Raw genomic sequence first — 13,226 nt, 5'->3', positions numbered from 1 at the left:
TCAGACCCAAGTAAACACACAGAGACTTATATTACTTATAAACTGTATGACCATGGCAGGCTTCTTGCTATCTAGTTCTTATATCTTAAATTAACCCATTTTTATTAATCTATAAGTTGCCACATGGCTTGTGGCTTACCAGTACTTTACATCTTACTTCTCATGGTGGTGGTGGCGGCAGCGGCTGGCAGTGTCTCCTAACTCAGCCTTCCACTTCCCAGAATTCTCCTTTCTGCTTGTCCCACCTATACTATACTTCCTGTCTAGCTACTGACCAATCAGCATTTTATTTATCCATAAATCAGAGCAACACATTCACAGCATACAGAAAGACATCTCCAGCAGCAATATCTCCCTGTCCTCCCAAGGTCACAATGACAAATCAAGGCACAGTTCCTCCTGGGGAGCCAATGAGTTTGTTTGACTTCCTTACAGTGCCTAGTTGTGAAGGGTCCAGGAATATAGAAATACAAAATTATAAGCTTAAGAGATAAAAACTGACAATCATCAGCTCTAAAGGTTGACTGCTAACAATGGCTGTCTGCTTATACCCAGCTCCTTTGTCAACAGCCAAGGATTAACTTTTAACCCTCTTGCCCCTTATAGCCAACAACTGCCTGGACCAAAGTTAACTTCTGATAGTTGTTTCTACATGACTTCTAGCATGCACCCCATGCCTGATACTATAAAAGGAGCCCAATACCCACCTTCTTGGCTATAACCCCAGAATTCCAATATTGACTGTGATCCCAGCTATCTGATAAGCTTTTGTGCCCCACAGTGCTTTATTTTTTTAATTTTTAATTTTTATTTTTCTGGAATAAACTTTGCTTCTGGCTTAATAGAATTTGGTGATCTGTCCCCCATTATTGTGCAACCCTGGACCCAAGAGTTGAGGGGTAATTTACAGGGGTATGAGCATGATAATAGCCAAAAAGGATAAAGGCTTCCCTTTAAAAAAAAAAAGATTTATTTATTTATTATGTATACAATGTTCTGTTTTCATGTATCCCCCAGGCCAGAAGAGGGAGCCAAATCTTATTACAGATAGTAGTGAGCCACCATGTGGGTGCTGGGAATTGAACTCAAGACCTCTGGAAGAACAGCCAGTGTTCTTAACCTCTGAGCCACCTCTCCAGGCTTCCCTTTATCCACAAAAATGGAAGGCCCTGTCTCATCTTCCCTTGCCTCCTCCTAGGTTACATACAATTAAAGCAGAGTGGGTTGTACAGAACAGGTGGTAGGGAATACTTAGTGAATCAAGTGAAAAATTTCAATTCTCCATTTCACATCTCTATGTGGGGTTATAAACCATCAACAAGCTCAACTGGAATATTTGCAAGGGGTAGGTCATGGAGCTCAACTCCCTAAGATGTCACTTGCTTAGCCCAGAAGACAGTCATCCATGACAGGACATGGCTGGAAGCCAACATCCTGTCTAATTTCTTCTCACTTTTCCCAGTTCCTTCCATTTTTTCTGTCCCTTCTTCCATATTTCCTGAGGGTTTAGAGGGGTGAGGACTATTTTCCAGTTACTTCTTAGATACATTGAATAGTAAGACTATCAACTTCCTCAAAAGACAGCACAGTTTAATTGTTAGAACATGTAGAAATGACCTTATTGAGTCTCATTGGATCTACTCTTACCATTAGCAATAATGTAGACTGCATTGACTCCCCTAATAGATGAATAATATGGAAAGAATAGCCAGTTGCTGAATAGGTTTGAGAACTAAAGTGCCTGGATTCAAGTCTTTGCTCAGCCTCTCTGTGCCATGGGGATCTCATCATTAATTAGAAGTATCACCCTCACTGGAATCACTAATAAGATTCACTATGTAAATCTTAGTTTACATAGAATTCTATTCACTTAACACCCAAAATATTTCTAATCTTTTCAAAAAGGGATATGATTTTCAATATTTTCCAACCCACTGAACTTTGCTTGGATACCATTTAAATACTAAAGCTTTGGTTAAATTGCCAAGCACAAATTTGAAGCACAGTTTTGTAAGATATGCCATGCCTTTCCATGTCTATGATAAATCTTTCCTGTCCAGTATGGAAATTATGAAACCTGGGCCCAAAACAGTAAAGTAAGGAAACTTACATGCAGAGGGAAAGGGATTGTAGAACACTTAAAGATATCAGGGCTCAAACTCTTTAAAGAGCTTTGCAGTAGCTTCTCTAGCAGTATCCACTGACAGAAAAGAACAGAAGCCACTAGTGATGGGCTGAGAGTTTCAGGAAGCTGGCTTTGGATTTACAGTGAACTATGGTGAACTATAACAATGGAAGCCAACTTCAACCAGCATCACAAAGTTTCTTGCTGTGTTGGCAGCAAGAATGTTTTAAAACTGATATACAGTAGTCAGAAGAGAATAAAGCTATTTCCTCTTGGGCATTGCAAAACCAGAATCCATACTAGGTGCTGAAATACTGTGTTAGTTAGTTCCACGTTAGCTTGAGCCAGGCTAGAATAATTTGGGAAGATGGACTCAGTTGAGAAAATGCCTCTATAAACTTGGCCTATCAGCATGTCTATAGAGCATTTTCTTGATTAATGATTAATATGGGCCAAGCCTACCATGAGTGGAGCCAATCCTGGGAAAGCGGTCTTGAATTTTTAAGAAATCAGGCTGAGTAAGCCATGAGGAGAAATCCAGGAAGCAGTGGTCATTGACAGCCTCTGCATCCGTTGCTGCTTTCAGGTTCTTGACTCCAAGTTCCTGCCCTGACTTCCCTCATGCAATAGAGTGAGGCTTGAGAATTGTGAGGTGAAAGCCCTTTCCTCCCCTAGGTGCTCTTGCCATGGTGTTTATCACAGAAACAGAGATTCTGATTGAGACAAATTTGTGTACTCAGCTTGCAGTGTCGATCTCTGCTGGGCAGCATGGGCAAGTGAAGGAGTCAATTGGCCATTAGTCAAGATGTCTGTAGTTTTCTAGTGACCCGGAAACATTACCTACGAAAAGATAAGTTCATCGGGGGATCACTCAGTTGGTCAAGGGATTGCTAGGCAAGCATGAGGGTCTGAGCTCAACAAAGTATGACTCAAATGGTCAAGGGCTTGCCATGTCAGTATGGGGGCCTGAGTTCAAACCTCAAAAACAAAATTCAAGAAAAATGCAAGGTATGGTGCTAGATTGTAATTAAAGTATTAGGGAGGTGGAAACAAATACATCCTGGAACTCCAGACCAGACAGTGTAGTCTACTTGACAATTTTCCAGCCAATGAGAGATCCTATCTCAAAAAACAAGGTAGATATCACCTGAAGAATGATTGCTAAGAGCGTCCTATTCTCTATGTGCATATGTATACACATGTACCCATACCCATACATACATGCACCTGTATAAACACAAACATGCATACACACATACACATAAAGGATGACTTTAATAGTCAAGTTTTTTAATACAAATGACAGATTAAACACATATTTGTGGATACCCTGGCCCACAACTCCAGTGGAAGTCCCCCAATTTACAAGAGGCCATACCAGTACACAGAACCCCAGTTAAGTACCTACAAACAGACCATGAACACTTTTTTATAACCCACCCAGACTAACTCCAACATCACCCCATCTCCTGGTCACCATATCCTAGCCCACAACACCCATGGAAGCTTGTGCTTCACCAGAACACACACTGGCGCCCAGAGGTCATACAGGTTGCCAGAACCCCAGCACAGACACTCTGCTGGACCAGAGAATCTGCTGGCTACCAGAATTACAGGCCACTCAAGCAAGAAGACCAGAGGAGAAATATAAAGCAAGAAAAAAAATCCAACAAAGGCAAACTCAGAAATCAGCACTTCTTTTAACTAGTGCTTTATTACTGTGAAGGGACACCATGACCATGGCAACTCTTACAAAGGAAAGCATTTAATTTGGCCTGGCTAACAGTTCAGAGGTTTAGTCTATTATCATAATGGTGCTAAGCCTGGATGCATGTGGGAAGACATGACGCTGGAGAAGGAGTTGAGAGTTCTTCTTCTTGATTTGCAAGCAGTAAAAGGAGGCTACCACACAAGTCCTACCTGGAGTATATAAGACCTCAAAGCCCACCTCCACAGTAACACACTTCTAACACAAGGCAAACCTACTCCAACAAGGCCACAACTCCTCATAGTGCCACTCCCTATGGACCAATTATTCAAAACCATGAGTCTATGGGGAACATTTCTGTTCAAAACACTACAGCACCTAAACTAACCCCAAACCAGATGCCTAGATTCCAGCCTAAAAACACAATGAACAAAGGCCAGGTCACCACCATAGCCCAGCTATCCCACTACAATAACCTCTGAGTATTACAACACATTTGAAGCACAAGAAAAATATCTTAAAACCAACTTTATGAAGATGACAGTGGATCTGAAAGAGGAAATGAATGAATCCCTTACAGAAATCTACAACACAATAAAAAAAACTGGAAGAAATGAATAAATGACTCAAAGAAAGCCAGGAAAACACTGAAAATTGGAAGAAATTAATAAATCCCTTTAGAAAAGCCAAGCAAAAGTAAGCAAATAAATGAAGAAAATGAAGAAAAGTATTAAAGACCTAAAATTGGAACTAGAAGTAATAAAGTAAACACAAACTAGGCGAATCCTAGATATGGAAACTCTAGATAAGTGAACAAGAATTACAGATGCAAAAATTACCAACAGAATATAACACATGAAAGAGAGAAAATCAGGCACAGAGGATACTATAGAAGAAATTGATGCATCAGTCAAAGAAATATTAAATCTAAAAAGTCCTGACACAAAACATCAGGGAAATCTGGGACACTATTTAAAAATCAACAAACTGAGGAATAATAGGAATAGAAGAGGAAGAAGAATCCCAACTCAAAGGCCCAGGAAATATTTCCAACAAAATCATAGAAGAAAAATTTCCTAGCCTGAAGAAAGACATTACTATAAAGGTACAACAAGCTTATAGAACATGAAATAGATCGGACTAAAAAAGAAAGTTCCCTTGCCACTTAATAATCAAAACACTAAACATACAGACTAAAGAATATTAAAAGCAACAAAGGAAAAGGGCCAAGTAACATATAAAGGCAGACCTATTAGAATAACACTGAACTTCTCAACAGAGACTCTAAAAGATAATTAGGACCTAAGCAGATGTCCTTCAGAATCTAAGAAACCACAGACTCCACCCTAGATGACTAGAACCAGCAAAACTTTCAATCACCATAGATAGACAAAATAAGATCGTCTATGATAAAGTAAAATTTAATCAACATTTATCTACAAATGCAGCCCTATACATGATACCAGAAGGAAAACTATAATCCAAGGAGGTTAACAACTGTGAAAACACAGGAAACAAACAACATCACACCCACAAAATCAAAGCACACACATACAGGCACACACATGTACACATACCAACAACAATAACAACAAAATAACAAGAATTAGCAATCATTAGCTATTGATGGTCATTGATGTGTCTCAATATCAACGGACTCAATTCCCCACCCCCAAATAAAACCCCACAAACTAACAGAATGGATGTGAAAAACAGCTCCAATCCTACTGCTGCTTACATGATACTCATCTCAACATCAAAGATAGACATCACCTCAGAGTAAAAGGCTGGAAAAAGATTTTCCAAGCAAATGGACCTAAGAAACAAGGTGGTATAGTCCTTCTAATATCTAACAAAACATACTTCAAACAAAAATTAATCAAAGTGACAGGGAAAGACCCTTTTACTCATCAAAGAAAATATTCATTATGGTGATCTTTCAATTCTTAACATCTATACCCCAAACATACATCAACCCTCACACATTGATAATTGGTGACTTCAATACCCCACTTTCATTAATGGATGGGTAATCCAGTAAAAAACAAAACAGATAAATATTGGAGCTAAGAAAAATTATAAAACAAGTGGACCTAACAGATATCTAGAGAACATTTTGTCCAAAGACAAAAGAATACACCTTATTCTCAGAATACCACAGAACTTTGTACAAAATTGACCATATACTTAGTCACAAAGCAAATCTCAATAGAAACAATGATATTGAAATAACCCCTTTCATTATATCAGACCAGCAAGGATTAAAACTGTATTTCAACATACTGAAACAATAAGAAGTCTACAAACTCATGGAAACTGAACAAATCTCTATTGAATGACTGTTGGGTCAGGAACAAAAATAAAGAAAGATATTAAAGACTTCCTAGAATTCAAAGAAAATGAATGGAAACATAAACAAACTTATGGGACACAATAAAACAAAGTGTTAAGAGAAAAATTCATAGCACTAAGTGACTACATAAAGAAATTGGAGAGATCTCATGCTACCAACTTAACAGCACAACTAAAAGCTCTAAAACAGAAAGAGACAAACTTACTCAATTTTTGTAGATGGCAGAAAACAATCAAACTGAGGGCTGAAGTCAATAAAATAGAACCAAAGAAATAATGAAACAATGCAAAGAATTAATGAAACAAAAAGTTGATTCTTTGAGACCGTCAAGAAGATAGACAAAGAGGCCGGCCCCCAGCTCCCATCTGGCCCCGGACTTCCCTTCTGAAGCACAGCACAGCACAGCACAGCACAGAGAGCTCCCATCTGGACAAGAGAGAAAGACTTCCTGAATCTGTCAGCTCTGTCTAAACCAAGTGTGCGGATAAGGCCAAGAACGAACCACAAGGAGATGGGCAGACGTCAAGGCAGAAACACATACAACAAAATGAATAGCAATACACCATCACCAGGCCCTAGCCCTCCTCAACACCTAGACCTGAACATCAGAAATTGGAAGAAGCAGAAGAAAATAGCCTTATGAATGTCATCATGAAGAAGCTAGAGGCTCATGTAGAAGAAAAGACAAAGAAATGTGAAGAATGCTGTAAACAACTAGAGGAAAGGGCAAACAAATTAGAAGAAATCAATAAAGTACTGGAAAAAAACAATAAAGTACTGAAAGAAAATCAAGAAAAATCAATGAAACAAATGAAGGAAACAGTCCAAGACCTGAAAAGGGAAATAGAAAAAATGAAGAAGACACAAACAGAGGGAATGCTGGAAATAGAAAATCTGAGAAAACGATTGGGAACTTCAGATGCAAGTATAATCAACAGAATGCAAGAGATGGAAGACAGAATCTCTAGCGTTGAAGACACAATAGAAGAAATAGATTCATCAGTCAAAGAAAACACTAAAGTCAACAAAGTCATGAACCAAAATGTCCAAGAAATTTGGGACACCATGAAAAGACCAAACCTACGAATAATAGGGGTAGAAGAAGGAGAAGAATACCAACTCAAGGGCACAGAAAATATATTCAACAAGATCATAGAAGAAAACTTTCCCAACTTAAAGAAGGAAATGCCTATGAAGATACAGGAAGCCTATAGAACACCAAACAGACTAGACCCCCAAAAAAAGTCCCCTCGCCACATAATAATTAGACAATTAAATGTACAGAATAAAGAAAGAATATTAAGAGCAGCAAAGGAAAAAGGCCAAGTGACATATAAAGGCAAACCTATCAGAATAACACCCGATTTCTCAATGGAGACTTTGAAAGCCAGAAGGTCCTGGACAGATGTAATGCAAACACTAAGAGACCATGGATGTCAGCCTAGACTAATATACCCAGCAAAACTTTCAATCAACATAGATGGAGTGAACAAGACATTCCATGACAAAGCCAGATTTAAACAATATTTATCCACAAACCCAGCCCTACAGAAAGCACTAGAAGGAAAATTCCAACCTAAGGAAGTCAGATACACCCTCGAAAATGCAGGCAATAGATAAAGCCACAGCAGTAAACCCCAACGAAGAAAAGTACACACACATCACCACCAAAAAATAACAGGAATGAACAATCACTGGACATTAATATCCCTCAATATCAATGGACTTAACTCACCTATAAAAAGACATAGGCTTACAGAATGGATACGAAAGCAGGACCCATCTTTCTGCTGCATACAAGAAACACATCTCAAATTCAAAGATAGACACTACCTAAAAATAAAAGGCTGGGAAAAGACTTTCCAATCAAACGGTCTAAAGAAACAAGCGGGTGTAGCCATCCTGATATCCAGCAAAATAGACTTCAAACTAAAATCAATCAAAAGAGATCAAGAAGGGCATTACATACTCATCACAGGAAAGATCCACCAAGATGAAGTCTCAATTCTGAACATTTATGCCCCAAACACAAGGGCATCCACATATGTAAAAGAAACATTATTAAAGCTTAAATCACATATAAAACCCCACACATTAATAGTGGGAGACCTCAACACCCCACTTTCACCACTGGACAGATCCCCCAAATCGAAACTTAACAGAGAAATAAAGGACTTAACTGATGTCATGACTCAAATGGACTTAATCGACATCTACAGAACATTCCATCCTAACAAAAAAGAATATACCTTCTTCTCAGCACCCCATGGAACCTTCTCTAAAATCGACCACATACTTGGTCACAAAACAAATCTAAACAGATACAAAACAATTGGAATAACCTCCTGTGTTCTATCAGACCACCATGGTCTAAAGTTGGATTTCAACAACAACAAAAACTACAGAAAACCTACAATCTCATGGAAACTGAACAATACCCACCTGAATCACCAATGGGTTAAGGAAGAAATAAAGAAAGAAATTAAAGACTTCCTAGAGATCAACGAAAATGAAGACACCACATATCCAAACCTATGGGACACTATGAAAGCAGTACTAAGAGGGAAATTCATAGCACTAAACGCCCACATAAATAAACTGGAGAAATCTCACACTAGTAACTTAACAGCACACCTGAAAGTTCTAGAACAGGAAGAAGCAAAGTCTCCCAGGAAAAATAGATGCCAGGAAATTATCAAAGTGAGAGCTGAAATCAATAAAATAGAAACAAAGAGAACAATACAAAAAATTAATGAAACAAAGAGTTGGTTCTTTGAGAAAATCAACAAGATAGACAAGCCCTTATCCAAACTAACCAAAAGACAGAGAGAGAGCATCCAAATCAACAAAATCAGAAATGAAAAGGGGGACATAACAACAGACATTGAGGAAATCCAGAGAATCATCAGGTCATACTTCAAAAACCTCTATTCCACAAAACTGGAAAACCTAAAAGAAATGGATAATTTTCTGGATAGGTACCACATACCTAAATTAAATCAAGACCAGATAAACTATTTAAATAGTCCAATAACCCCTAACGAAATAGAAACAGTCATTAAAAGTCTCCCAACCAAAAAAAGCCCAGGACCAGATGGTTTCAGTGCAGAATTCTACCAGATCTTCAAAGAAGAGTTAATACCAATACTCTCTAAATTGTTCCATACAATAGAAACAGAAGGAACATTACCAAACTCCTTCTATGAGGCTACAATTACCCTGATTCCCAAACCAAACAAGGATACAACAAAGAAAGAGAACTACAGACCGATCTCCCTCATGAACATTGATGCTAAAATACTGGCAAACAGACTCCAAGAACACATCAAAACAATTATCCACCATGATCAAGTAGGATTCATTCCAGGGATGCAAGGATGGTTCAACATACGAAAGTCTGTCAATGTGATACACCATATAAACAAACTCAAAGAAAAAAACCACATGATCATCTCACTAGATGCTGAAAAGGCATTTGACAAAATCCAACACCCCTTCATGATAAAGGTCTTGGAGCGATCAGGAATACAGGGAACATACCTAAACATAATAAAGGCAATTTACAGCAAGCCAACAGCCAACATCAAATTAAATGGAGAGAAACTCAAAGCAATTCCACTAAAATCAGGAACGAGGCAAGGCTGTCCGCTCTCCCCATACTTATTCAATATAGTACTTGAAGTTCTAGCCAGAGCAATAAGACAACATAAGGAGATTAAGGGGATACAAATTGGAAAGGAAGAAGTCAAGCTTTCCCTATTTGCAGATGACATGATAGTATACTTGAGCAACCCCAAAGATTCCACCAAGGAACTGATACAACTTATAAACACCTTCAGCAACATAGCAGGATACAAGATCAACTCAAAAAAATCAGTAGCCCTCCTATATACAATGGACAAAAAAGCGGAAAAGGAAATCAGAGATACATCACCCTTTACTATAGCCACAAATGACATAAAATACCTTGGGGTAACACTAACCAAGCAAGTGAAGGACCTATATGACAAGAACTTTAAGTCCCTGAAAAAAGAAATTGAAGAAGATGTCAGAAAATGGAAAGATCTCCCATGCTCATGGATAGGCAGAACTAACATAGTAAAAATGGCAATCTTACCAAAAGCAATCTACAGATTCAATGCAATCCCCATCAAAATACCAACACAATTCTTCACAGACCTGGAAAGAATAATACTCAACTTCATGTGGAAAAACAAAAAACCCAGGATAGCCAAAAGAATCCTGTACAATAAAACAACCTCTGGAGGCATCACGATCCCTGACTTCAAGCTCTACTATAGAGCTACAGTAATAAAAACAGCTTGGTACTGGCATAAAAACCGACATGTGGACCAATGGAATCGAATTGAAGACCCTGACATTAATCCGCACACCTATGAACAAATAATTTTTGACAAAGAAGCCAAAAGTGCACAATGGAAAAAAGAAAGCATCTTCAACAAATGGTGCTGGCAAAACTGGATATCAACATGTAGAAGGCTGCAAATAGATCCATATCTATCACCGTGCACAAAACTTAAGTCCAAGTGGATCAAGGACCTCAACATAAACCCAGCTACTCTGAACCTGCTAGAAGAGAAAGTAGGAAGTAGTCTTGAACGCATTGGCATAGGAGACCACTTTCTAAATAGAACACCAGTAGCACAGACACTGAGAGAAACAATCAATCAATGGGACCTCTTGAAACTGAGAAGCTTTTGTAGGGCAAAGGATACGGTCAACAAGGCAAAGCGACAGCCTACAGAATGGGAAAAGATATTCACCAATCCCACATCTGACAGAGGACTGATATCCAGAATATATAAGGAACTCAAGAAATTAGACATCAAAATGCCCAACAGTCCAATTAAGAAATGGGCTATAGAACTAAACAGAGAATTCTCAACAGAGGAAACTCAAATGGCTGAAAGACATTTAAGGAATTGCTCAACATCCCTAATCATCAGGGAAATGCAAATCAAAACAACTCTGAGATACCACCTTACGTCTGTCAGAATGGCTAAGATCAAAAACACTGAAGACACCTTATGCTGGAGAGGATGTGGAGCTAGGGGAACTCTCCTCCACTGCTGGTGGGAATGCAAGCTTGTACAACCACTTTGGAAATCAATATGGCGCTTTCTTAGAAAATTGGGAATCCATCTCCCCCAAGATCCAGCTATACCACTCTTGGGCATATACCCAAGGAATGCTCAACCACACCACAAGAGCACTTGTTCAGCTATGTTCATATCAGCATTGTTTGTAATAGCCAGAACATGGAAACAACCTAGATGCCCTTCAACTGAAGAATGGATAAACAAAATGTGGTACATATACACAATGGAATACTACTCAGCAGAGAAAAACAATGACATCATGAGGTTTGCAGACAAATGGATGGACCTAGAAAAAATCATCCTGAGTGAGGTATCCCAGACTCAGAAAGACAAACATGGTATGTACTCACTCATAACAGGATACTAGATGTGGAACAAGGATGACTGGACTGCTACTCACATCACCAGGGAGACTACCTGGAAATCAGGACCCCAAGAAAGACACAGGGATTGCCCAATGACAGAGAAATGGAATGAGATCTACATGAACAGCCTGGACAGGAGTGGGAGTAGTGAAGGGCGAGGGTCGAGGGAAAGAGAGCTTGGGTGAGTGGGAGATTCCAGCTGGATCAACAACAGAGAGGGAGAACAAGGAATAGGAGACCATGGTAAATGAAGACCACATGAGAATAGGAAGAAACAAAGTGCTAGAGAGGCCCACAGAAATCCACAAAGATACCCCCACAACAGACTGCTGGCAATGGTCGAGAGACAGTCCGAATTGACCTACTCTGGAGATGGGATGGCCAAACACCCTAATTGTCGTGCTAGAAACCTCATCCAACTACTGAGGGATCTGGATGCAGAGATCATGACTAGGCCCCAGGTGGATCTCTGGGAGTCCAATTAGCGAGAATGAGGAGGGTTTATATGAGAGAGAATTGTTGAGACCAAGGTCGGATAAAGCACAGAGACAAATAGCCAAACAAACGGAAACACATGAAATATGAACCAATGGCTGAGGGGTCACCAACTGGATCAGGCCCTCTGAGTGGGTGAGACAGTTGATTGGCCTGATCTGTTTGGGAGGCATCCAGGCACTGGCACTGGGTCCTGTACTCATTGCATGAGTCGGCTGTTTGAAACCTGGGGCCTATGCAGGGTCGCTTGGCTCGGCCTGGGAGGAGGGGACTGGACCTACCTGGACTGAGTCCACCAGGTTGATCTCAGTCTGTGGGGAAGGCTTTGCCCTGGAGGAGATTGGAATGGGAGGCGGGCTGGGGGGAAGGTGAGGGGGGCGTGACGGGGGAGAACAAGGGAATCTGTGCCTGTATGTAGAACTTAATTGTATTGCAAAATAAAAATTTAAAAAAAAAAAAAAAAAAGAAGATAGACAAATCTGTATCTAAAGTAACTAAAAGACGGAGAGACTATCCATATTAACAAAATCAGAAGCAAAAAGAGTAGCATAACAGACAAATAGGAAATCCAAAGAATCATTAAGTCATATCTTTAAAACCTGTACTCTACAAAATTGGAAAATGTAAAAGAAACATACTTAGCTGTAGTGGGTAGCCATTCCAGCTTTGGTCTGGAAGTTCCAACCCCCATTGAGGCTTTGGTAACTATCACGCCTACAAGGCGAGGCCAAGAGAGGGTCCTGAAGACCTGAGATCGGGATGCGCCATGCTCTCTTGTTTCCTGGACCCTGGACGCTAGAGGTAGACCGAGGAGAGTTCTCCAGAGAACACCGCTGGACTATGCTGCATCTTTTCCAGAACCCGCAACCTACCCACCCCTTCATCTGTAAGTTACGCCACTGAATAAATCTCCCTTTTAACTATGTGAAGTGGCCTTAATAATTTCACCAATACTTAGCCATCAGAGAAATGCAAATCAAAATGATGCTGAGATTCCATCTTACACCTGTCAGAATGGAAAAAAAAAAAGAGAAGTGACAGCTCATGCTGATGAGGGTGT

The sequence above is a fragment of the Peromyscus eremicus genome, chromosome 15 (assembly GCF_949786415.1).
Source record: "Peromyscus eremicus chromosome 15, PerEre_H2_v1, whole genome shotgun sequence".
NCBI classification, from domain to species: Eukaryota; Metazoa; Chordata; class Mammalia; order Rodentia; family Cricetidae; genus Peromyscus; species Peromyscus eremicus.
Note: the sequence above shows the minus strand (reverse complement) of the source record.